Consider the following 24,970-nt stretch of genomic DNA (forward strand, 5'->3'; position numbering starts at 1 on the left):
TTCCGAGATTTCTATCAAATTTTTTTGGTGCAAAATAGACTAAACATAGATATATATCTTTCTTGAAATTAAAAAAGTCTTACACAGTTTAAGTCACTGGTATTCAGATGAACCATCATTCATAAATTTAACCCCTTTTTTAACTTCTGAGTTTATAAGTATCGTGCTTTCATCTGTTCTCGATAGTTATCAGTTCTCGATAACTATGCGCGTGTTCAAATTTGACAGACTTCGCGAAATTGCACGTGTCTTCTGTTCGCCAGGATTCACCTACAGAACAACACCTCGCTTCACGCAATCAACCATTTCATCATGTTACGTATTAAGGTATGTATAAAAATAATAAATATAGATTCCTATCATAACCTACTTTTACTTATTCCCAAAACTACCCCAACTTCACCCTCTCGGTTCATAAAATACACATTTTCAAATGTAAACAAAACATAGCTTCAAAAGAAGGTCAAGTACACAAATGGCATACGCAACCTGAAATATAGGTGTGACTACGCTCAGAAAAAAAAATATGGAACGCCGTTCGGGTCATATCTTACGATTTAAAAAATTAATTTTATCCAATAATCGGCAATGGTAGAGCAATAGAATAATTAAAAGACGGTTTTATTTCAATGAAAATATATTTTAAGAGTATATTAATGATTTTACTTTTGCATCTGAGTAGAAACAACAAAAAAATAAAAAAAATACCAAAATTTTATGAAAATATTTCTAAATTAATCAATAAATTTACATATATATATCAAATTATATTTAAGACTTAAACTAATTTTTGTTTCTATTGTTTATTTTCAGGATAGATCAACAATTTGACAGTATTCACCAACAAAGCTTCAGAATGCTTACCAGGCCGTTAAAGACAGGGGCATGGCCGTTCACAGGGCTTCCGTTGTGTATAGTGTCCCACTTACAACACTCAGAGATCGAGTTCATGAAAGAATCCACATCGACACTGTAAAGTCTGGTCCAGCTCCACTGTTTAACCAAGAGGAAGAAGCCAAACTGGTAGACCATGTTAAGATGATGGCAGCTTATAGTTATGGTTACTCCTGGTCAGAAACTATTATGATGGCCTCTGATTTTGCCGTCTACCTGCAGAAACGGCCAAAAGAGAAACCACTTACCAACCAGTGGTACTACAACTTCATGAGTAGATGGTCAGAAAAAATAAAATTAGTAAAAGCAAGAGCATTGGAGGCATCTCGTGCAAAGTCTGCCACAAAAGAAAAGGTTGATAGTTATTTTGTAGAGTTGAAGAATGTACTGGATAAATATGATTTAAGTAGGAAACCACACTGCATTTTCAACATTGATGAAAAAGGTTTCAATACAGAGCACAAACCAAGTGATGTAGTAGGAGATAAAAAGTCAACTATACAATCAGTAACATCAGGGAGATCGCAAACAGTGACAGTTATTGCTGGTGGGAATGCTATAGGTACACATATACCTCCCTTCTCTGTGTTCCCAGGTAAAAGAATGTTAACTGAATTACTAAGTGGTGGAATGCCTGGAACAGATGGTGGAGTCTCAGATCCAGGTTGGTCCAACACAGAACTGTTCCTAAGATATATGCAGGAACACTTCATTAAATATGTTCCATCTTGCAATGCAGACAATCCTATTTTGGTGATATATGATGACCATGCATCTCATGTTTCAATTGAACTCTTAGAATAGGCCCGTGGTAACAACATAATCATACAACTTTTACCTGTACACTGTAGTCACTTTCTTCAGCCTTTAGATGTTGCGTGTTTTGGACCAATGCAAAACATTTACAATAAGGAATGCCAGAGCTATATGTGTGCTAATATAGGACAAGTAGTCACAAGATACGAAATTTGTAGTCTTGCTTCAAAAGCATACCTGACGTCACTTACACCTAGTAACCTTCTTTCTTTCTTCAAGCGTACTGGTATTCATCCATTTAATCCACAAGCTTTTGATAAATCAGTACTGAGACCTTCTGAAGTATTACAACAACTCACTACAGAACCTGAGCCTATAATTTTGACATTAAATAATTCTGTACCTGGCATGTCTGATGATAATCCAGAAAATACAGTTGTTCACACATTGGCTGAAGGGGACCACGTTGCTAACCAGGAAATGAAAATGACAACCCCTTACAAGACTTAAACACATTCTTCACAAAACGTGTGTCAAAAGTGCCAAAAAAAACCCCATCAAAACTTAGGAAAACATTATCCAAAATTACAAGTGGGAAAGCAGTAACTGAAGATGAAACTTTCAATAAAATCACTGAATGTGTACAGCAGCGATTACTTAAAGAAAAATCTGTAAAAAGTAGTAAGAAAGCAACAAAAAGAAAAGAAAAACCAGTAACAGAAAAACCAACAAAGCCAATGAAATCAAAACTAGAAAAGGAAATTGATAGTCAGATACCTTCAACATCAGGAATTATTTCAGGAGTTCATGGGCCATTGATAGTTGAGGACAGCTGTGAACTTTCTGATTCTGATGATGACGGGGATAACATTCCATGTTGCATCTGCAATCAAAGATACCCACCCTCTTTAAGACATTGCATTTCACTTACTATTGTTAACTGGGCTCAGTGTGATAAGTGTGATCACTGGACACATCTACGCTACTGTTCACCTGTAACTGTTGTTCGAATGAAATCAAAATGTGTATGTCCTCATTGTGACAGTGACACGTAACTCACTAACATAACTTCTTGTGACACTGACAGCTGATCTCCATTATGGGCATTTGAATAAATCAAAAATCCACTTTGCATATTTATTTCAAAGTGGTAATTGCTAATTTTTAACTTTAAAAATTAAAAGTATGTCATTACTAGTGATAAAACATGTGTAAATTTATGTTTCTTCTTTTTTCATCCACTAATAATGTGATACATGCGCACCATACCATACTTTTGAAAACTATCGAGAACTGATGACGAAGTGCTCAACATGTCATAAACGTGTAAAAATACATTTGTTTTGTTTTTGTTCTGTGTTTCACAGGGAAAGCTACAGGGTTTTGGGAAAATAAAGGCAAGTGTTTAATAGAAAAACACAAACAAACTTGGGTATATTTATTAGCTGTACTTGCGATATGATCAACTTGCTTGTTATGTTATCGAGAACCGATGACACCAGGATATTCCAAAGCCACCAAAATGTCTATTATTTTTAGACTTTTGCCTATACAAAACGGATAGTAGCTGAAATGTTCTATTATAACGTTCTGTTGACAGCTTAAATGTGTTTCTGTTAATAGAACTATATCATAGTTTTTAATCTGAGATATAAGCTCTGAATCTATGATTTTTTTATTCTCTTCAGAAATTAGGCCACCTATATTCCATGTACATATATATAAACAATAATAGATATATAACACACACACAAACACATATAAAATGATTACAATTTCATGTTGGACAATCTCAAAGTATTTCGTCCCTTTTAAATCACAACTATAAACCATATATTGGGATTGAACAATTCCAGTTTAATATATGTTCACTTTTGTGTTTACTTTAGATTGACTGCCTTTAGTGTTGTGTGCATGCCTAATATTGTCTTGAAACATATTTACACATCTTCGCTAGCCAAGGGTTAGAGGAAGCCTTGATCGTACCCCTTAGCTAGCGAAGATTGTGTTTACAGTACAATTGATTTTTAGCTCACTAGTTGCCGATTTCATTGCATATAGTTAATATTAATTTGCGTTTAGTCACTTAAATAGGCGCAACATTCCAATACCTTTATTTTACTTTTTGCATGATTCCATTTCTCTTTTTGTCTAAACTAGGCTGAGGAATTGTCTTTGTAAAACATAGAAATCGATGGAACTTGATATTAATACATGTATAAATCACAAAAACGTTCAAACGAACCATTTTATTCACAGCAACTTTGTAACATAAAATAATGCCCCATGAAATATTGTCTGTCGGACAAAATTTCATATAAAATTTAATTGTCCACAGACATTATTTTATAATGAAAGACTGTGAAATAGTGTCCATGAAAATATTTTTAAACCATATTATATCTTCCCTTAGAAATCCTCTGCCATGAAATTGTGAGCGTTTCTGGAATATTTCAAATATTTTTCTTGAAAAGTATGTGTACAACCATTCATTACTGCATACACTACTTATGCAGGTTTGTTTGTTATTATCAATCAAATAAAACACTTTAATGATATCATTATCCAAATATTAAATGTTTGCAACCTCCCTTTCATGAGACAACATTACATGAATCCATCCATGAAATATAGTCTCAATATATAATAGATATAAGAAGATGTAGTATGAGTGCCAATGGGACAACTGTCAATCCAAGTCACAATTTGTAAAAGTAAACCATTATAGGTCAAAGTACGGCCTTCAACACGGAGCTACCTTGTATAACCTCCCTTTAACAAGACAAAGTTCCATACTATCCATCTATGAAATATTGTCCGTATATGGAAACATTTCATATGAAAATTTGTTGTCCTCTCGGCATTAGTTCATAGATGGGGACACAATTTCATAATACAATGTCATGAAATATTGTCTTGGGGAACAATATTTCATAGGACAATATTATGCTTTACAACTACAATATTGTGTCATTTCAACCCTCATGGTTATTACTTGATAATGGAAGGTATAATTTTGTTTTAAAATATATCCTATAGCATTTTAACATCAAAACATTTCAATTTTGTGTCTATAGTAAAACCAATTATTCTTAAAAAAGTATTGTCTAAAAAAAATTAAATTTTTCCGAACTGTCCCTCGCTTCTTTATGAAAAGCCTAGAAATATCACATATAAATATCACTACATATAATTGTGTTTTTACGCTAGTTCTTTTCTCCTATGCACATAATATAAGGGAACATTTGCTGAAAGATCTCTTTTGTCTTAATATAAATGTAAAATACATCATTCGTAAATATAAATCAACATGCAGACATCTTATACGTTCAGGTATTTCACATCCAATATTTTATGGTATTGTTCTTTACAAAGCACAAAAATGTCGGCATTCACCTCAAAAGCTAACCAAACCTTTAAACAGACTTATTCAGAAAGGATATAGTTACGATACTGTTGTCAAGTCATTAAGGATTGCATATTTTGATATCAATATTGATTCACTCATAGGGTCTTTGTATATGAAATAAACACATTTATTCTAAAACCAGTTGTTGGCATGATACGGGTTATGTTCTTCTCATATATTTTATGATGGTATGATACTAAACCCCTAACGGGAGGGATTGTACTTGATTTTCATATGATGAAGTTATAATCTTTCAATCAGTTTAATTGAGGTCTGGAGCTGGCATGTCAGTAACTGCTAGTAGTCCTTTGTTCATTTATGTATCATTGTCATTTTGCTTAGTTTCTTTTGTTACATATTCTGACATCGGACTCGGACTTCTTTAAAACTGAGTTTTACTGTGCGTATTGCTATGTGTTTCTTTATTCTACATTGGCTAGAGGTATAGGGGGAGGGTTGAGATCTCACAAAACATGTTTAACCCCGCCGCAATTTTGCGCCTGTCCCAAGTCAGGAGCCTCTGGCCTTTGTTAGTCTTGTATGTTTTTAAATTTAAGTTCATTTATATGTTGTTGAGTTTAGGGTGACGTCCATTTTCACTGAACTAGTACACAATTTTATTTAGGGGCCAGCTGAGGACCACCTCTAGGTGCGGGATTTTCTCGCTGCGTTAAAGACCCATTGGTGGCCATCGGCTGCTGTGTGCTCTTTGGTCGGGTTGTTGTCTCTTTGACATATTCCCCATTTCCATTCTCAATTTTATTGTGGCTTTAAACTAGTTTCAATAAAAGGAGATGAAGATGATGTATACGTAGTGGTTTATGTGTATTAGACATCAACCCAACGACAAAATAACTAAAACGCATCGAAAGGGTAAAATACAGTGTTCAACAATTGACTTGTGTCATAATATATCCAGCTCTAAGTCGTGCCCAGTATTAAAAAAGTTGTGAATTACTTTTGAAGATACAATCATCAACCCAATTATCCAAATATCGATAAACATTAAGGTAAGATATACGACAAGTAACTGAAGGGGCACATAAATTGGAAGTCCAGTATACATTCCCGTCATTCTAATATGCATATGAAAGGGGAAACATTAAGAATAATTTATTTGGTTAATTTTCTACAAAATTACATATTATTATTTTTAAAAGATTGCATTCCATTTACATAAGAAATACTTGAATACATTTTATGTGTTTAAAATTATATATACATTTTTCAAAACACTAATATAATGTGTATACCTTTCCGCAAAATGTCTTACATATTTAAATACCTTTAACTCTTCTTGTCTATTCACAAAATTATTCATTAATCAATATTTCACTTTTAAAACTCCATGCAGTGCTTATATCATTAAATCACACAACTTTTCTAATACGACAAAGTAAAAGTTATAAGTATAGATCTGTTTTTTCAAAGGAATATCAGTTCATATATGTATTATTAAAAAACATATATTTGAACAATATAAGGGATACCTATTTCTGTAGCCCAGTTTTGCGTTGCAAGTTTACATTGTTCCGTCATCGGGGTTTTAAAAGATGTTATCAACAGATATGCACTTTGTTCAACGATCTAGGCCACTCGTAACATTATGTTTTACAAAGATATAGCTCTTTTAGACTATGATGCCATTTTGGAGGTCTTAATCTAGAGTTATAACACATAATGATATTATAGTGGCATGTGGCATAGAAATGCAGTTCGTATTTTTTCATAGTAACACGAGCGTTTACAAAGTTGCTTGTCACACATTTTTGTCATACATTTTTATGTTAGAGCTTTCATACAGTTTTATGTTAGATCTTTCATACATTTTTATGTTAGATCTTTCATACATTTTTAAGTTAGATCTTTCATACATTTTTATGTTAGATCTTTAATACATCTTTAAGTTAGATCTTTCATAAATTTTTTATGTTAGATCTTTCATACATTTTTATGTTAGAGCTTTCATACATTTTTATTTTAGATCTTTTATACATTTTGATAGATACAGTAACGGGGCAGTAGATGTATCTTAACTCAAGTTGTTGAGGCATCAACATCAACATCATATACAGTCCACTAGACCACTAGATGTCAACAAATATAAGCAATACTAACCTTTATCTTTGGTTAAAATTGAATTTAAACAATCATAAACTTAAAGCAGTAAAATATGGATGTTTCCAAAAGTTGACCTGAATGTACTATATGTGGCTTTCGTCATATTGTATCGCAAATTACCGCAAAAGATCCGTTCAGATTTTTACTGAAAAAAGCTAAATTTGAAGCAGAAATGCGATTTATAGGTTAGAATTTATTCAAATGACTACTACAATTACGTCGTACTATACTACAATCTAACTTGTGTTTTCAAATATAAAAAAAATCGGTTATCAGGGTAGATAAGATGTTACATCTTACATAGTCTGTCCGAATTTTTTTTGCGTCTAGTGTGAAGCTGGCTGTCGATAATAGCTGGCGTTAATATTCATGAGGCCAGCTTTCAATAATATTCATGAGCCATCAATAATATTCATGAAATGACTTGCGTACGATGAAGTGTTGTACGAAACTATCGATTTTTATGATGAAATAAACGTTTTTTTGTTTATATTTGATATTGTTTCAAACAAGCAAGTCAATGTGTGTCTTCTCCGAAGTCCGCGTTTACTAAATCAATTATAAAAAGGAAGTATAAGTCTTCTGCAAGGTCCGCGTCTTTTAACAACATTTAAAATGAAAGTAAATATAAAGGTTAATGCTTCCATAAACATAGAAAAACGAAACCAATTCATTTTAAATTCTGTGATAAGTGAAATAATGTAAACGGAAACAGCAATAAATAAAAAGATGATTAAATAAAGAAATTTAACGATTACTATAAATAAATAAATTGAACGAAAGAGATGAATTACGCATAATTATGCATCATGAAAACGGGAAGTTCCCCGGACAAATTAATATATCTCTGACTTTTCGAAGTATTTAAATATATATATATTCTACATTACACGTAAACTAAAAAGGAATTAAAAGGAATTATTTGCCATATGGGAATTCCATAATCTGTTCGTTGTAGTCCCATCTCAAAAGTAATACATTCCCTCAATACGATCGTTTATTTACCATTCTAAATAGACCAGACAAACAAAAACAAAAAATAGAAAAAATGAAAACTAACAAGTTACTTTATCAATGACATATCATTATTGAAAACTACGGAGATCAATCAGAGTCTTAACATAATCAGGTCATTTCCATTCAGAAGAAGGCATTGCCTTAAAAATGGCACATAGCACTTATGCCCTAGACCCGTACGAGTTTCTCAGCATAGGGTGGGGGTGGTGTACCCCGGTATATCACTAAAATTCAAAATTAACTATTGCCGGCTGGCCAAACTAAGAGATTCTTCACGTGCGCCATGATACCAGTGGTAGAGGCAGGCTTTGCCTATAAAATGGCCTAAAGCACTTATGCCTTAGACCCGTACGAGTTTGTCAGTATAGGGTGGAGGTATGATACCCCGATATATTACAGTCACAATTAACTATTGCCGGCTGGCCAAACTAAGAGATTCTCCACATAGAGCATGATATCCGAGGTAGAGGTAGCCATTGGCTTTGAAATGGCATATATCACTTTTGCCCTAGGCCCTTTCGAATTTGTAAGCATAGGATGGGGGAGGTACCCCGGTATATCACAAACTCAAAATTAACTATTGCCGGCTGGCCAAACTAAGAGATTCTTCACGTGGGCCATGATATCAGAGGTAGAGGTAGCCATTGCCTTTAAAATGGTCTATATCACTTATGCCCTAGACCAGTGCGAGTTTGTAAGCATAGAAATGGGGAGGGGGTGGTGTATTCAGACTCATTCATTCAGAAGCGCATTCAGAAACTACGATGTACTATGAGTACAAGGGTTTCTAACCCATTCAAAAACCCGTAAGTTGTGGATGCTTTATCCTCTTTGCATGACAAATATAACGTTATTGCAACAGATAAAGCCTCCAATAATATTGTCTTCGTATGTAAAAACCATTATTTGCAATGTCTCACAAAAGAGCTTGGAATAAACAGCACAACTGGTAATCCTACATATTCTTTAACATCATTTACAAAGGATGATATTTTACAAAATCACAAATCTGTCTTTCTTTCATTTGGTATGAACATCAAAGAAAACGAAGAAAATCTACCGTCATTATACTGGATACCAAAACTTCAAATCCGTATAAAGAACGATGCATAGCTGGATCATTATGATCATAGACTAAACATCTTTCTAAAGTGTTGACTACTATTCTTTCTACAGTAGAAGATGGCCTTCAAAAATATTGTGATGAGATATATTCAACTAGTGGTGTCAATCAAATGTGGATTCTCAAAAATTCTGAAGATCTATTGCTAAATCTTAGATCACAATCTCTGCAATTTTGCAACAACATTAAGACCTTTGATTTTTCTACGCTTTACAATACTATTCCCCATGCTCAATTGAAAGATCGACTGCACCATCTCATTAAACAGAGCTTTTTCTATAAGAATGGGAATCGTAGATATAAATTTCTTGTTTTGGGTTATAATAATTCTTAATCTGTGAAGGACCACACTGATTCTATCAGAAAATAGGGAAGATGATATTATCAAAATGCTGGACTTTTTAATCGACAATATATTTGTTGAGTTTGGAGGATTGATATTTCAACAGACAGTCGGTATTCCAATGAGTACTAATTGTGCACTCCTTCTGGCCGACTTGTTTTTGTACTCGTATGAAGCAGAATTCATTCAGAACCTTCTAAAAGACAAAAAGGAAAAAGCACCTTGCAAAATTCTTTAATTTTACTTTCAGATATATTGATGATGTCCTATCACTGAATAACCCATATTTCAGTCAGACCTTGCATCTCATATAATCCAGTGAACTTGAAATTAAGGATACTACTGATACAAGAAGGACTGCTTCATACCTTGATATTTTCCTCAATATTGACACAGATGGACGACTTCACACTAAAATCTATGACAAAAGGGTTGATTATAACTTCCCAGTTATCAATTTCCCATTTCTCAGCAATAACATACCCTCTGCTCCGCCGTATGGTGTTTACATATCTCAATTGATACGTTATGCTCGTGCATGTTCACACTATACTGATTTCATATACAGGAGTGTGCTCCTTACGCAGAAACTGCTCCAACAGAGTTATGAGGAGAAAAGATTAAAAATTTTATGGACACCATCACGAATTGGTTGATCTATACGATGTAAAATTGAGAATGGAAATGGGGAATGTGTCAAAGAGACAACAACCCGACCATAGAACAGACAACAGCAGAAGGTCACCAACAGGTCTTCAATGCAGCGAGAAATTCCCGCACCCGGAGGCGTCCTTCAGCTGGCCCCTAAACAAATATATATACTAGTTCAGTGATAATGAACGCCATACTAAACTCCAAATTGTACACAAGAAACTAAAATTAAAAATAATACAAGACTAACAAAGGCTAGAGGCTCCTGACTTGGGACAGGCGCAAAAATGCGGCGGGGTTAAACATGTTTATGAGATCTCAACCCTCCCCCTATACCTCTAGCCAATGTAGAAAAGTAAACGCATAACAATACGCACATTAAAATTCAGTTCAAGAGAAGTCCGAGTCTGATGTCAGAAGATGTAACCAAAGAAAATAAACAAAATGACAATAATACATAAATAACAACAGACTACTAGCAGTTAACTGACATGCCAGCTCCAGACTTCAATTAAACTGATTGAAAGATTATGTCTTCATCATATGAATATCAGGCACAATCCTTCCCGTTAGGGGTTTAGTATCATACCATCATAACATATATGAGAAGAACATAACCCGTGTCATGCCAACAACTGGTTTTTAAATAAATGTGTTTAGTGCCGATGCAAAGACCCTATAAGTGAATCAATATTAACGCCAAAATATGCAATCTTTAATGACCTGACAACAGTATCGTAACTATATCCCTTCTTGATAAGTCTATTTAAAGGTTTTGTTAGTTTCAGAGGTGAATACTGACATTTTTGTGCTTTATAAAGAATATTTCCATAAAAAATTGGATGTGAAATACCTGAACGTATAAGAAGTCTGCATGTTGAGCTATATTTACGAATGATGTCCTTATACCGATGATAAAATTTAGTAAATGTTTTGACTAGTTTGTGATATCGAAAACCCTGGTGTAATAATTTTTCAGTAATACATAAATTTATTGATGTGTCTGTCTAAACTAACTAACGACATGTTTACCACGTCTTAGTATGTGGTTTAACATCTATGTCGTCTGTCTGCCGAACGTGACCTATTCCCGAATATGACTGTTATACCGAGTGTGAATTTTCATTGCTATACGACGTGTCTCGGTATTTTGTACATCCAACTTTCATGTATTTATTTTTGATGTTTCTGTTATGGTTTCGGTTGGATGATGTGTTGTGTCTTATCATTTGTAGTCCAAATTATTATAAAATTGCCTTTCAATACCATCATTGTCATGAAAATTGTTTGGACTGGTATTGTGAAAATAATTGTAAAAAGTTCGAGATTGCATGTTCTTTACGTAAATGCGTCCCTGTTTTCGATGTTCTGTTGTGTCTGTCGTTGACGGAAGATGTTCGTTGTTGTTCTGCGGTTTGCATGTTGTGTCGACTATTATATTTCTTGTTTGTGCTGTTTCTCTGTGATGAGTGTTCTTGCGTGTGTTTGTGCTGTATTTCTGTCACGTAGTGTTGTCATTTCAGCGATATTTTTGTCATAAAAGTGGGAGGTTTGGCTAGCCATAAAACCAGGTTCAACCCACCATTTTTTCTTTAAATGTCCTGTACCAAGTCAGGAATATGGCAGTTGTTATCAAATAGTTCGTTTCTATGTATGTTGGCGTTTGTTTTTGTTGTACTTCAGTGTTCCTATTGTTCATTTGTTTTCCTCTTATAGTTGATGTGTTTCCCTCGGTTTTAGTTTGTAACCCGGATTTGTTTTCTCTCAACCGATTTATGACTATTGAACACCGGTATACTACTGTTGCCTTTATGTACCCAGGTATAACACTAAAAGTCAGAATTAACTTTTGCCGGCTGACCAAACTAAGAAATTCTCCAATTGGGCAATGATACCAGAGGTAGAAGTAGGCTTTGCCTATACAATGGTCTATATCACTTATGCCTTAGACCCGTATGAGTTTGTCATCATATGGTAGAGGTATGATACCCCGGTATATCACAAAGTCAATAGAAACTATTGCCGGCTGTCCAAACTAAGAGATTCTCAAAGGTGGGCCATGATATCAGAGGTAGAGGTAGCCATTGGCTTAAAATGGCCTATAGCACTTATACCCTAGACCCATACAAGTTTGTCAGCATAGGGTGATGGATGGTACCCCGGTATATAACAAGGTGAAAATTAACTATTGCCAGCTGGCCAAACTAAGAGATTCTCCACGTGGGCCGTGATACCAGAGGTAGAGATAGCCATTGTCTTTAAAATGTCCTATAGCACGTATGCCCTAGACCCGTACGTGTTTTCCAGCAAAAGGGGGGGTGGTGTAGCCCGGTATATCACTAAAAGTCAGAACTAACTATTGCCGGCTGTCCAAACTAAAAGATTCTCCACATAGTCAGCATACAGTGGGGGGGGGGGCCGGTATATCACAAAAAGTCAAAATTAACTATTGCCGGCTGGTCAAACTAAGAGATTATCCACGTGGGCCATGATACCAGAGGTAGAGGTAGACATTGCCTTTTAAATGGCTTATAGCATTTATCCCCTAGACCCGTACGAGTTTGTCAGTATAGGGTGGGGAGGGTACCGGAAATATCACGTAATCCAATTAATATTTTGACAAAATACTGTTTGAGCATGTGCATAATCTTTACCACTAATATGCTTACGATTTAATTTATCATAAAATTGTTCTTTTGCTGGTAGTTGTGTTTTTTTCAAACTATTTTTGCCATCTAAATAGTCATATTGATATACACCTCTTTTTACTAGTAACTCATAATAATCACCAATTTCTGTCTATATTGTTTTAAACTGGTCCTGTGTTAAATTTTTTTAGCCTGAGTGTCTAGTGACTTTGGCATCAATCTGAATGTGTCAATTAATCTCATTTCGATCTTTCCTATTTTCTTTGAAAAAAATAACATATTTCCCATCTGTGTTTGGTATGAAATTTATCTTTCCCTTGCTAAATCCCAAATCTTTCACACACAAGTATGCGTCTAAGCCACTCAAACTGTGAACTGGAATTGAATGAATTTTGAAAGATGCTATCCTAAATTGCATTTCCTGTGAGCTGCATTGCGATATTTATCAGTTGATAGGTCATGGTTGCGAACTTTATTATTTTTCAATTCTCCAACGCATACATTACAATGTTACACTTGAATCATACATTGTCTTCATTCTTCATTCTAAAGCAATAGCTTCTCTCTTTTTTTTGTACCTTAACCAATTCCGAAGCTGATTCATTAATAAGTCGTCGATTAATTACAGGCTTTTTGTAATCTCCATGTGCATATCTAATATTGCAGCAAAATCCTGTTGGAGTATGATGCTGATATTTTGTTGTATAAGGCCCGATGAATTTGATTGATATGTACTATGGAACTCTCACCGTGCCATTGTAATTAAAAAAATTGATAAATGTACCTTCTTCTGGTAATTGTGTTATACGAACCCTTGCTGACTGCAGTAATTTTTCTGCAATTAATTATAATAATCAATAACGACTCTTTTATTAAGACAGGAGGTCAACAATGTTAAGTTACCCAATTTGACTTCTTTATATTAGAATATTAAACTTTAAGGGTTTGTCCTGATTTACAAAATGTTTATGCTTGTGGTTAATTAAAAAAAAAATAGTAAAAACTGATAGTCATATTAAAGAGTATTTCTACATGTATGTAATTGTTTGTCAATTTATCTGTTTTATATCCATGAAAAGATTTAGGTTTGGAAAAAACTAAGAAAAATGTTATTATGGCTTGCTTACAGGACATAAGTATTTTTAGTATTTTTAAAAATTCTCACTTCTAAAATAACCTATTAAATTTTTTCAATTGTTCTGAGACTGTCTTCAATTATGACAACACTTTCTATTTTTAATGCCATAAAAAAAAATAAGCGGCCTTGAAATCATTGTTTTTCATAATCAACCCAGAATGACAGAGGAAAATCATATTTATATATATAATAACTCTTATTTTTCCAGCAGTAGACCTCATTTTTATATTTCATTAGTCAATGTTAAGTTTTCTTGTTTCTCCAATTAACTAAGGAATGTGTCAACTACTTTTTTTACGTAAAGTATGATTTTAAAGGGTGCATGTCTATCTGTTCGACCTGATTTTCATGGTTATTTGTTAAATTTTTGTGATAAGGTCTGTTTCTTAAATATTTTTGAGCAATAGGTCAACTATTTTGGCGTATGGAATGATTACAAGGAGACAATGTATATATTGTAGGGAAAATCTGATCTTGACCTTTTTATCATGGTTCATTTCTCAACCTTAGGTATTTGTGATTAGGTTCGATCGTCATATTATCATACTATAAGCAAAACATGATAAGAGTATCATCATTTAAAAAAAAAGTAAGAAGGTAAATGTTTGTAGGTTTGAAGGTTAATCCAGAAAAGCACTTCGGACGCATGAAATTAATAATGTGTTGTTTTCATTTTTTTGTAAAGATATATGTTTTGCCAAAGACATTTTTATAGAAGGAAGCAATCTGGACCTGAATTGTGCTAAATCAAACATATTTATAAAATGGGTTAGGTTAGATACTAAAATTATGTTGGTAAAGAAAAACACTAAAAAAGCATACATGTATATCTTTATATTGTTTTTTTTAGCCCAATAAAGCTTTTTTCTAAATTTAATGTGCTCCTAATATGGAAGGTAACTGATCTTTAACATGCTTTGTACTTTACAATATAAGGGATTTAAAGAGTGTTTGGAAGATTGTTTTAATATCTAAATTGATCCTACTGAGATTTTTTCTCTGTCTACAGTAACTCTGATATCTGTGGTAGCAAAAGAGGGACGAAAGATACCAGAGGGACAGTCAAACTCATAAATCAAAAACAACGCCATGGCAAAAAATAAAAAGAAAAAACAGATAAATAATAGTACAGATGACACAACATAGAAAACTAAAGACTAAGCAACACGAACCCCACCAAAAACTGGGGGTGATCTCATGTGCTCCGGAAGGGTAAGCAGATCCTGCTCCACATGTGGCACCCTAGTCCTTGTTTTTAAATCCTAACAAGGACAATGTCATATTTGAGCAATTTGGTTTCAAGGAGATGTTAAAATGTTTATTTCTACTTGTCATGAGGATCATGTATCAATGAAGGAGATGAGACAATTGGAGATATGGGCTTCAATATTCAACATAATGTCGAGGAGTGTAAAATGAAGTTGAACTTTTCACCTTTTGCACTGTCTGGATCACAACTGAAACAAGCTGAAACAAGGTTAAAAAAACAGTTACGAGTAGTTAGTCAAAGAGTTTTTCTGTCTTTATTCGGACGAGTAAACCAGAAATGTAAGTTTTAGGAACATGATATTTTTATTGGTTGTTATTGGCTTTGAACTAGCTGTCAGTAACTTCGAGTACTCTCATATCAGTACCTGTGTCTTTTTTTGTTGTGGGTGATGTATAAATTCCCTGCCAGGTATGTGATTTTGTTAGTTGTTTTTCTGCTTTGTATCGACCTGCAGTTTAAATATATGTATTGACAAGGTTAGTATTTCCTGCTAATCCATTATGTCACCACAGGGAATAGGACACAATCTGTAATATACGGATCAGATGATTATTCTGAAATTTTAATATTTTTGACCAAGAACAGTCTCTTAAAAAGTTGAGGCACATTCTTATTGTATCAGTCAACCAATTTGTAATGGTGACCCTAAAAAACTAATCAGAGATTGCCCACATATGTCATAGCTTGTTTCTGTCATAAAATTGCATTTGATCCATTGTCAAGCAGATAAATCCTACACTATCTTGTTTATATTGACCCAAAGATATACTTTTATTCCCTGACTACAACCCTGTAGCACGAATAAAAACTGTGTTCCAGTAAACCTTCCTTTTTTGAAAAATAAAGGTTAATATCGAATTCCATATTAGTTTCATGATGACACAGGTTAGGAGAGGGTTGGGCGACCGTAAACATGTTTAACCCCACCACATTCTGTATTTTGTTTCCTACATAAATCAGGACATTAGTTTCATCGTTTGAAATGTTTTACATTTATCATGTCGAGGTCTGCTTCCTATGTGGTACACATGTATGGGTTTTGATCATTGTTGAAGGCCGTACGGTGACCTATAGTAGTAAACGTTTATGTCATTTCGTCTCTAGTGGAAGGTCGTCTCATTGGCAATGACACCATATCTCCAAATTTTAATGTTTAGTTCAAAATTCCTTGTCTTGTATAAACATGTATAGGACTTTGTAACATGATGCTTTTATCCACGTTACGAGTCTATATACTGGTCATGTGTACTGGTTCCTTGACCTGCGCAAATTTACCATCAATTGTAAAAGCTCATTTTTGAAATACGTAGAATAGTGGATCATTAAGCTGGCTGAATGTTCTGTTAAACCCATCAGTGGCCATTGTGACAGAGCCTGTATTATGCAAATCACACGAGAGCAATATCAGTTGAAGTTGAAATGATTAGATAGTATATGTTTATTAACTAGTTTCATTGTAAAGAATAATACCTTCAAGGGACGGAGTAATGCTTGTTGAGGCATGTTAACATGGCAATGTCAGGTGGTGTAAAAAATATTCTTGTATTGGTACGGTGAAAAGAAGGGTAAATTAAAAAAAATAAAAGACCGACCTACCTCACGACTAATGTTGGTCTTATATTGCAAATAAATATAAAGCCTGCCGCAAAGAGCTAACGTGTTGCAAATTTTAAAGAATATGAGTTCAAAGGTCAAAAGAGGGGGAGGGCTTTCAAAAATCACATTTTTTATTTTTTTGAAAATTTTGCTGATATTCTTCATGATAGTTAATAAAACATTAAATGGAATCATGCTTTGGTAATGTTGTTTGAAATAAGCTCATTAAATTTACGACTGATTTCCAGGGATTTGTGGCGTATATACCCGCTTCAAACATGTCAGAAAATGACAAACATGCATGTATATATTCAACCAATATATTCAAATCGTAGAAATTTCGAAAAATTTGGTTAGCAATGAATGAATAAGAAAAGAGGAAAGGGGTACAGTAATATTAATATTAATATTAATATTAAGCTCATTATTGGCTATTTAAACTCAAACTGATTTATAACCATAATAACAGTTTTCGTGCGCAAAAGATGAATGCATATTTAGGATCATGTATGACGAAATATGCATGTTGAAAATTAAAACGACATAAAGATAGTATAAATAGCAAGCTGTTGGATTAAACCAATTGGAATGCTTGATAAGTATTAGACCGTTTTGAGATTGAGCTAAACTCGGTGTGTTATACGTGTACTCTACACTGAAATTACGTTCCCATTGATAAAAATGAATGTTTACATGCAGTTTAAAACAAGTTTTGACTACATGCAGTCGAAAGTCAATGTAGGCCTTGTGTGGGTAAAGTGTTCATAAAACAGTTTATTAAGAACGTGAATTTTATTGTAAATATTTAAGGAATTTACATATATTGAATAAATATGATTATGATAATACTATGAAATAAGTTCTTTTCCTATTTATATGACAAAAACGATGAAATTGCTCCGTTAAAACATGATTGAATTTAACAACCTTAGTGGACCATTTAAACTTCAATGGGAGGGGGATTGTTTGCTGATAGAATATTCATTTTACACAGGTTGATAGTACGACTTATTTATTTAAAGCGAAAATTATTTTCACTTTTTGTTCACAACTTTTTCTTGCAAAGTTCTGCATTTTGTAGAACAAAGTATTCATTTTCATCATGTCGTGGACAAGGTTATTTTTTTACTGTAAGTACAAGTCCAGACTATCTATTTCCAAAATCACCCCATGTGTCACTGGGGAATAGAAATATGGTCCCTTAGATATTCTTCCGATCGGCCGTAAAATCCTTGCAAAAGTAGGGCGTCCGTTTGGCTGTGCGGGATGTACAAGTACTCAGCCACGTCCATCTTCATCTCGGACGGCCTCTATTACATGACCTACCTATTGTATTTATTGTGAATTTGTTCTCGTCCTGAACATGCATGAAATATTTGCAACTGGACGTTAAGCAATCAACAATCAATCAATCAAAATTTTTTAAATCATTTTTCGCCTATTGTTTCGCTGTTGTAGCAAACGTAATCGTGACATCTTTAGAACTCTCAAAGTTCTCCAAATCATTAAAACGATTTTCTTAAGGTACCGACCTTTCATTTTCGTGGTACAAACTTTTTTATTATTACTTTAATAAAAAAGAAAACATTTTTTTTTCAATAACATACAGGAACATTTTTTAAACTCCGTCTTGAATCCCCCCGCCATTCATTTTCCAGAAATCAAACAATTTTTCTTACTTTCCTCCTGGAACACCCATAGATTTACGAACAATACTCGATCATTCACTAAGATGACTTTAAATTTATCTTACAAAATATCGATAAGAAATTGTAGTTGTATTCTTCATTTATATTCCTGTAACATTTGGCCACCAATTTACATGTCCATTTGAAAAGATAACGGTATGCCGAGATAAAACTGTGTCGATATTGATGCAATGGAATGAAATGTTTGTGTACAATATTCGATACAGAAAAGTCTCCAGTTGGTTTGATAAGCCATCAACCATGTCAAGTTCGGAGACTACTGCCAGCTTTTTGTTTAAAGAGAGAGAGAGAGAGAGAGAGAGAGAGAGAGAGAGAGAGCTCCAAGTTATCAGTGTCAAGTTAGTGTCCAAGATAAACTTGGAATCAATTTTACCCTCGAAGCGAAAAGCTGGCCATTCTTCCCTTTATTTTTCTCTTTGGATACCCTCAGGAAATTTCAATGAACCTCATATGTTTCAGGTAAACTTTCAAGACGAATCAATAATTCATCACGCGAATATCATTCTGAAGTGAAACTTATATAGATAGGTCATATCCAGAAATCAACGCCACTTTGCTTATTTGAATATTATACTAAAGAAATCGGATACGTTCACGGAAATTATATTGAAATGATAGGGAATTTTGAAAAAAAAATGTCTGTTTTAAATTTAATTTAAGTGATAGACAGGTTGCGGGGACAGAAAATAAATATACACAACAATATACACCATTTAAACGAAACATAATGACTGTCGTTGCAAAAATCAAGGTTACTAAGCTATTTTAAAAATCGAAGCGAGAGGCTTTTAACATTGCAGTATAAAATACAGGCTAAAAAGGCTGAAACGTCAAATTTGCAAACTTCGTGTTGAAAATTGGCTAACAATGTCATTACAAAAACAGGTTGCGGGGATGAAACTTGAAAATTGAATGTCCAAAGAATAAGAAAGTCCAAACCTTGTGTGGACAAGTTCATTTATATACAAATTATCTATTTGATATTATTCCCAACTTTGTACTTCGTTTATATCTATTTACTCTATATTATAATGATCTTACTATATTGAACATATATTTGTATTATATGGTTCAATGAATCCAAATACTCTATCTAGGCTCTTTGATATTTACTCACCACTGGCTATTGGACAAATTACTTTTCTTAATAGTTGTTTTATCTGGTTCTGGCCAGTTTGACAGTTCACATTTTGACTATATATACTGTAATTTTTAACTATATTGTCAATGCAGAATAAGTAACACCAGAAACAACACTATGAGCCGTAGCCAGCATTATAAGGTATTTATAGTTTAAGGAGTTTTCAAATTAATCTATGGTTAAAAGTTTTTGTCTTAAATATTTTATTTAGTTTCATTTACTTTGCTAATTGTATTTCAAACTTTATATTTTCTTTTTTACCTGTAATAAACTTTCAATGTTGTATAGTATTTTATTGAGACGTATGGTCAACTTACTTTAGTGAACAGTTTTCATTAGCATTAATTAACAAATTGTTTACATTCAGAGTTGTCATTTCACTAGTTTTGCATTATTATTTTTTTGCAATAGTGTAATCAAACATAATATACATTATTTGTTACAAAATGATATATTTATATGCATTTATTTGTAAAGTTATATTTATTTGTCATTATCTGTATATTTCAGATCTGTCGTTGCCTTCTTTATAATACATAATAAAGTATTTGAACGTTCTGCATTCAATTCATCTATGCCTTATTCCACCTGGTCACATATGGCGTCGTCGACAAACCAGAAGGCAATGATTGCTGACATTCCATCAGACGGCTGAGCGGGGTATCTACGGAGGAAGCCGAACATTTACGAAGTTGATGTGTGCGTGTCATCGGGCTATCCACGGAGTTGACCGAACTTTGACGGAGTTTCTACCAGATCGGAAATCCACGGAAGGAGCCGACCAGTGACGGAGATTATTGGTGTTATTGGAATATATACGGACTTAACCGAACATTGTCGGAGATTGAAAGGCGAACACTAACGAAGATGTATAACAGTGCAGAAACCATGTACCAATGAGGACCGATGAAGTAACTGTTTTCTGTATTTGGAATATATGTGATATTGAGAGATATTGTGATATATGTTGAAATGTGTAATTTTTTTTTTCATTTTGGATTATGTGTTTTATTCATACTGGATTATAGTTGTGCATTTATTCACTTTTTGTGAATATAGAGTTGAAGTTATATATTGTGTATTTTTGCAATTTTTGTATTTTTTATAATTTTCAATAGTTTTGAAAGTTCATAATGGCAAGTCATCCTACTTGTAAGTCTTTACAAAAGCAAGTGAATGAATTACAGAATAGTATTAAAGAAATGTCTTGGAAATCTGGTGGTGAAAATGAAGTGAAAAAAGCACCGAATGAAAAGAATGTTGTATATGTACAGAAAGATAGAAAGGTTCCGAAGTTTTCCGGGTATAATTTTCCAGTTGAAGATTGGATTGAAGATGTTAATACTGTGCTACATTCACGTGAGATGTCCCGTCAAGAACGAGCGGATTTTATATATTTACAACTTGAAGGTTCTGCTAAAGATGAAGTAAAATATCGTTCTCATCTAGTACGACAAAGTCCAGATCAAATTTTAGAAATTTTACAAGATGCCTTTGGTGTAAAGGATAATATTACCAAACTACAGAAGAATTTTTTGGATCGTGTGCAAAAGCCAAATGAATCGCTCAGAGAATATCCATATGTGTTAATGGATTTAATGAGTAAAATTACAATTAAAGATTCTACTTGGATGCCTAATAAAGAGAAAACATTATGCGACCAATTTTCACAAAATGTACAAGACAGTTTCTTAAGAAAGCATCTGAAACAAATAGTTCGTGCACAACCTCATATGCCGTTTTTGGATCTACGTGAAGAAGCTATTATGTGGTCCGAGGAGGAAGAATATAAAGATAAAGATAAAAGATATAACACAAAGACGAAAAGTGAAACAACTGATACTGTACCAGAAGAACCTACAGCTGATGTGTGCGCTAGTAAGGATAAAACTGACAGTAGTAGTGAACAATCCGAAAAATTCAACCAGTTATTGGGTATTGTCCAGAAACAAAGTGAAGCAATTGAAACATTAACGAAATTCATGAATTCAAAGCAACAGTCGACAAATTATAACAGTAGATACAATAGGTTCGAACCACAACGACGTACTTTGTTATGTTTTGGATGTAATAAGCCAGGTCACAAGATTGTAGACTGTCCAGTTGTTAATTCAAAGAAGTCGGGAAACGAGTAGCGTCTGCCGTGAAGAGTCCCATTGTAGATGATAATCATATGGACTCAATACAAGCTGATCGTTTAGTGGGTAAATGTCCAACAGTTAGTGCTTACTTTGCAGGATTTAAAGTTAACTGTCTAGTAGATACTGGGTCAACTGTTACAACAGTTACAGAGTCGTTTTATAACCGTTTTCTGAGGAGGTGTACGGAGCTACAAACTGATATTACGTTTAATCTGAAAGGGGCAAATGGAATTTGTATACCGTATATAGGATATGTTGAAGTAGATATTGACATTATGGGGCAACGTTTGCCAAACAGAGGTGTTTTGATTGTGAAGGATCCTATTGACAGTTATACCCGTATGAGAAAAGAAAATGTCCCTGGACTTTTGGGAATGAACGTTATTAGCTTATGTAAAAAACTTTTGCAACAAGATTATGGGAACCAGTATCCAGAAGAAGTTACCGAAATAGCAGAAAATTTTAAACTTAGAGAACTTTTTAAAGCTTGTGACAAAAATGAACATTGTAATACTATTGGATTTATTAAACTTTGCTCGAATTCACCAGTTCGTATTCCTGCAAATTCTGTGACTATTTTAAATGGAACTGGGCCGAATTTACCGAGATTGTATGATGCTGTTGTTGAACCTTTACACACTAGTGGACACTTACCTTCTAATTTTATTGTTGTACATACGTTTGTTACTGTTCGAAATGGACGTTTGACTTTTAGAGTTGCTAATATTGGAGATGACGATATATGGCTTGCTCCAAGAACTAGAGTTGGTATTTTATTGAAAGGTGATGTAGAAAACCATGATAGAGGACATGTTGAATTTATACGAACTGGACATACAGATGAAATTTATATTCATGATATTGCGTATTGTGCAGAAACTGATGTGAATTTGTCAAAGTTAGAAGATTTTGAAATGCCTGTAGATATTAGCCATTTATCAACAACAACCAAGCAAAGAGAAAAAATAAAAACACTGTTTTATAACTATAGTGATATTTTTTCGAAAAATGATAGTGATGTTGGATATACAACAACTGTAAAACATAAAATTCGCACAGTAGATGATGAACCGATTGTTCAACCGTATAGGCGAATTCCGCCTAACCAGTATGAAGAAGTCAAACAACATATACAGAAGTTAGTTGAAAACAAGATTGTTCGTGAAAGCACAAGTCCTTACGCTTCACCTATCGTACTAGTAAGAAAAAAAGACAATTCTCTGCGCATGTGCGTGGACTTTAGAAAAATAAACCAGAAGTCTTACAAAGATGCTTACCCATTACCTCGTGTTGAGGAATCGTTTGATGCTTTGAGTGGAGCTAAATTATTTTCAACAATGGATTTAACTAGCGGTTACAATGTCGTGGCGATGCATGAAGATGATATCGAGAAAACTGCTTTTACAACACCGTTTGGACTTTACGAATATCTACGAATGCCCTTCGGATTATGCAATGCACCTGCAACATTTCAACGTTTGATGCAGCATTGTTTTCGAGATGAGATTTTTAACATTTTGTTAGTCTTTTTAGATGATATTATTGTCTACTCCGCCAATATTGAAGAACATTTGAAACGTTTAGAAATTGTTTTCAAGAGATTACGGGAACATGGTTTAAAACTGAAACCTTCGAAATGTCATTTCTTTAAACGAGAAGTCCGTTATTTGGGTCACGTTGTTTCAGATGAAGGAATTCAAAACGATCCAGATAAAATCAGTGCAGTTCAAGATTTTGAAATACCTACAACAGTTAAAAAGTTAAAGTCATTCGTAGGTTTAGCAGGATATTACCGTCGATTTACACAGGGATTCAGCAAGATTGCAGGACCTTTACACAAATTAGCTCAAAAATTTACCCCTCATCCACGAAAATTATTTGGAAAGGAATGGACTAGTGATTGTCAGACTGCTTTCGATACTCTGAAAGAACACTTAGTAACTGCTCCAGTATTGAGTTATGCAAAGTTTGATGAACCGTTTATTTTAGAAACTGATGCAAGTATGCAAGGATTAGGTGCTGTTTTGTCACAATACTTAGTATGTCGATGGACAATTGCGTGTTGTTGCGTATGCTAGTCGTGCTTTAAGACCAAATGAGCGTTATATGAATAATTATAGTTCCAGAAAATTAGAACTCTTAGCTTTAACTTGGGCAATTACTGAAAAATTTAGAGATTATTTACTTGGATCAAAATTTACAGTGTATACAGACAATAATCCGTTGTGTTATCTACAAACATCGAAACTTAGTGCACATGAACAAAGATGGTTGTCAAAATTAGCAGTTTTTAATTTTGATGTTAAATACAGACAAGCCAAACATAACAACAATGCTGATGCTTTATCACGTATGCACGATAAAATTGAACTTTCGAAATCTGAGGATGTTAAAAATCTACTTCAAACATTTGCTGCAGGAACTGTTGTACCAAATGACTTAGCATCAAATATACAGTCTGTGCGAACAAAATCAGTTTATACAGAGGAATCTTTTCTAACTTTACCTTCTTTAGATAGACTTGATATTAAGGATTTACAAAAACGAGATCCTGTGGTTGGTAAATTTATTGAAATATGGAACACTAAACGTAAACCTTTGAGATCGGAGCAACAGAAATTTGATAAGCCGTTGGTAACATTATTACGTCAGTGGGACCGCATTGAAGTTGAAGATGGTTTGATTTATAGAGTAATCATTGATCCGAATCATGGTCAGTTGAAACAGTTGATATTACCTGTCGTGTTACGGAACAAAGTGTTGGATAACTGTCATGATAAGTTAGGACATCAAGGAATTGAGCGTACTTTCACTAATGTTCGAATCAGATGTTATTGGCCGGGTATGTTTAATCATATTAAGGATTATTGTAAGAAATGTGAACGTTGTATTGTTTCTAAAATGCCGCAACCAGCTATAAGACCAGCTATGGGACATTTGATAGCTAACAGGCCATTGCAAATACTTGCAATTGATTTTACTGTACTTGAACCAGCACATGGAAAAGAAAATG

At 33.8% G+C, this 24,970-nt stretch overlaps 1 long non-coding RNA gene across 1 annotated transcript; it reads left to right on the forward strand.

Annotated features, from left to right (window-relative positions):
* Positions 1–19,621: 19,621 nt before the first annotated feature.
* On the forward strand, positions 19,622–20,374 carry LOC127735709 (uncharacterized). Its single transcript, XR_007998573.1, has 2 exons — positions 19,622–19,957; positions 20,327–20,374. It is a non-coding gene; the product is annotated as an uncharacterized LOC127735709 (long non-coding RNA).
* Positions 20,375–24,970: the final 4,596 nt, after the last annotated feature.

Source organism: Mytilus californianus, unplaced genomic scaffold (genome assembly GCF_021869535.1).
Source record: "Mytilus californianus isolate M0D057914Y unplaced genomic scaffold, xbMytCali1.0.p SCAF_1, whole genome shotgun sequence".
Taxonomy (NCBI): Eukaryota; Metazoa; Mollusca; class Bivalvia; order Mytilida; family Mytilidae; genus Mytilus; species Mytilus californianus.